This window comes from Theobroma umbraticum, unplaced genomic scaffold (genome assembly GCF_002168275.2).
Source record: "Theobroma umbraticum cultivar Fairchild unplaced genomic scaffold, ASM216827v3 scaffold_89.0, whole genome shotgun sequence".
NCBI lineage: Eukaryota > Viridiplantae > Streptophyta > Magnoliopsida > Malvales > Malvaceae > Theobroma > Theobroma umbraticum.
The window spans coordinates 1,782,734-1,786,328 of record NW_018397271.1 but is presented as its reverse complement, the minus strand read 5'-3'; the positions used below and the strand labels follow the sequence as shown (position 1 = coordinate 1,786,328).

Below are 3,595 nucleotides of genomic sequence, written 5' to 3'. Positions count from 1 at the left end.
TCACCAAAAACTCAAAGTGTCCATACCTCATACAAAATGCAGTCATTGGTGCATCCTCTTCTTGAACTCTTAATTGATGATACCCCAAGCGTAGATCAATTTTTGAGAAACATCTCGCTCCTTGTAGTTGATCAAATAAATCATCGATTTTGGGAAGTGGGTATCTATTCTTAATAGTCACATTGTTCAACTTTCAATAATCCATGCACAACCTCAAACTCTCATCTTTTTTCTTTACAAATAATACCGAAGCTCCCCAAGGGGAAGTACTTGGACGAATAAATCCCTTTTTCCCCAACTCTTGCAATTGCTCTCGTAATACTTGCATTTCTACCTGTGCCATTCGATAGGGAACTTCAGATATTGGTTTCGTACCAAGAATCAAATTAATGCAAAATTTAACCTCTCTTTATGGGGGCAACCCTGGTAATTTATTTGGGAACACATCTTCGAATTCATTAATTATTGGCACTGTTTTAATATCGAGAAACTTTTCCCCCATTGACACTTCTTCCATGGCTACTATGCACCCTAAATAATTCTATCCGATTTCCACTCTAGTGACCCCTACTAATATATTTTTATTGCGTGGACTCTTATGTCCATAAATAATAAAAGGGACTTCTCCAGGAAACTTAAATTCCACATATTTATAATGACAATCAACGTTGGCATAACAATCATACAACCAATCCATTCCTAATATAGCATCAAATCCTAATGTCATTAATAACACCAAATCCACCAAAGTCTCCCGATAATTGACTTGAACTATGCACAACTTATACACGAACTCTGCCATATATATTTCTTTCAAAAGGGTGGTCACTACCAACGGTTCTTTCATTATTTCACACGGTCTATTCAATCTTGACACAAAATTCAAGAAAACAAAAGAATGAAAAACTCTAGGATCAAATAAGACCGATGCCTCAAAACCACAAATTAAAAGAATACATGTCACCACATCATTAGAGGCAAGCACATCTTGCGGGCCTAAAGTAAATACTCTCGTTTGTCCTCCTCCGAAAGTACCCTACGGTACTGACTCAGTAGGTCAAGATCGGGAGATGGAAGCTATCCCTTTACTTTTATCAGGTCGACTTTTCCTAACAAGAGGTGAAACTGCAGATGCTACCACTGAAGGTGGTTGCACATACCCACGACCAATTACTTGCGATCTTCCTTCATAAGGGCAATCTCTTCGCATATGTCCCCATTGACCATAATTAAAGCACACATCAAATGATCGAACACATGGCCCCACATGTACAGTACCACAACATGCACAATAGGAATTCCTTTAGCCAATCTGTTGACTAATAGGGCTAGTTATTTCATTACCAGTTCCTCGACGATTACTTGCTCCAAGAAAATTCTCACGATGAGATGAATTTCTAAACTGAGGATTCCTCCTCAACCTTTGAGGTCCAGTTGATGCTTGTCCTCTATTCTAAACTATATCCCTTCGACCAGGTCGACTTGCTCTCTCAAAAGTCATTTCTCGACCAGTGTTTCTTTGACTAGTTTATCCTTCAGCCTTAATTCTTTCAGTACTTTCACGAAGTGCCCTAGCCTCCATATTACGACCCTCAATTAGCCTAGTATAATCTACTGCATCAGAGTATGAATCAAATCTCTACGGTGCAACAGCTTTGAACTAGTACTCAGACAGTCCAGCCATAAACCAATTCACCCTCATTCTTTTGAAAAAACGAGGTATGGGGCATATCTAGACAATTGCGTAAACTGCACATCATATTCAGATACTGTCATCCCGGGTGTCTATCTCAGAGCCTCAAACTCCCTAGCCTTAGCCGCTCGCACACTACAGGGCATAAATTTGTCCATCAAGGCTTTATCAAACTCTTTCCACCGAAGCGAACCGGCATCACTAGATTTACCCCACATGTACGATGTAATCCATTATTGTGCAACATCCTCTAAACGAAAACTAGCCAAGGTTACTGACCTTGAGCTTGAAGCTCCTAAACCACGACAGATCCTTTCCATAGTGTTCAAAACTCTACGTGGGTCCTCTTTCAATGTGAAACCAATAAAAGATGGAGGTTTTAGCTTCATAAATGTAGATAATGAAATTGAGTCATCTCCTTTGTCATCATTCAAATCATCTTCATCTTCCTTCTCTGACCCTTCTTCCACTATCATATCTGTATCTGGATCATAATCCAGATCTTGTAAAGTAGACTCCATGTACTCTTCAGCCGCACTAGTACATCTCTGAGTAAATTCGATAAACTGTTGGGTCAAATTTCACAATCCAGCAGCTAACTCATCCAAAGTAACACTCTCTAAAGTAGGTCTACCCGCTCTAGTGCTGTTCGTACTAGCACTCCTTCGATCACTTAAACTACCCTCGCTTGAGCGTCGAGAACTCTTTCTCCCCCTAGTTCTAGAGCGACCTCGTCCACGTGAGGTAGTAATCCATAATCGTTTATCAATTTCTCGGTGCATGTCCGATTCACCCGCAGCCCAACAAGATGCTCGAGTCAGAGGTGGCATCTCAAACCTGGACATCGATAATAAATTCTTGTTATTTAATGATCTCTTATAATTCCACATGATGATTTTCTAAGATAAAGAGATCTACGCAGCCTCCTGCCTATAATCGGTGCTGCAGTCACTAACTACAAGCAAGATTCTACGTTGACTCTACTACTCTGCTGCTTGACACGAGAATTCTTAGGACTCAACTAAACCAAGGGCTCTGACACCAAGCCTGTAACTACTTTTTTCCCTCAATCGTTACCAGCGTCTGAGACTTACGAATGAACCCACCAAATCTCGAACAAGCCTTAGTTAAACCGTCAAACAATTTAAACTCAACTTACAATTTTAATACCATAATTCATTTAAACCAAATATTCACAATTTTTAAACGTGGCTTCTAGACACTAATAACTAGGTTTGATAATTTCATACAAATTCAACATAATATGTAGTAATCATTACATAACCTTAAGTTTTAGCACATACATTACCACTAAACTATTAATCATTATGAGCTTGACTATTCGACATAACCCAACCTCTAGGTAGTGGAGCGACTCGGAGTGGAAGTCTAAGAGATGCCATTACCTAGGTTGTAGCCAAATCTAGAGGTGTTGAACAGTGCACTAGAACGGATTACTTATCTATAAAAGAAAATAAGGGGGTGAGTCTCACAGACTCAGTGATCATCAACTCCGTGAGTAGGGGGTAGATGGGAAACAAGTAAAGGTAGAAGATTTGAATATTAAAAATATAAGAATATATGTAATCAATTTACTCGAAAAGGGAGGTTTGTGCCTTATGTGAAAATATAAGTTTATGTTAAATAAGCATTTAAATCAAATATCAACCCAAGTCATGGAAAGATTCCTACTATCGAAATCACTTAACATCTGGTTTAAAGTAATTTAATGTCAGTATGCTTGCTCCCGTAAAATCCAACATTTTACAAAGCTTGTGTGCAAATTCATAATTCACCTTGTACGCGACGAATTAAATCAAATTTCATCGTATAAATAAGGGAGCAGCAGAAAAAATGTTATTTTTTACCATGTCTAACAGCCCATCGATGACCCAAAGGTTC

The 3,595-nt window shown here is 38.8% G+C and overlaps 1 long non-coding RNA gene across 1 annotated transcript in view; it reads right to left on the bottom strand.

Moving 5' to 3' along the window:
• Positions 1-766: 766 nt before the first annotated feature.
• LOC110426538 (uncharacterized) overlaps positions 767-3,595 on the bottom strand; it is a 3,835-nt gene continuing 1,006 nt past the window's right edge. The window contains exon 3 of the long non-coding RNA XR_016351923.1: positions 767-2,530. This is a non-coding gene — a long non-coding RNA (uncharacterized LOC110426538). The remainder of the gene's footprint in view (positions 2,531-3,595) is intronic.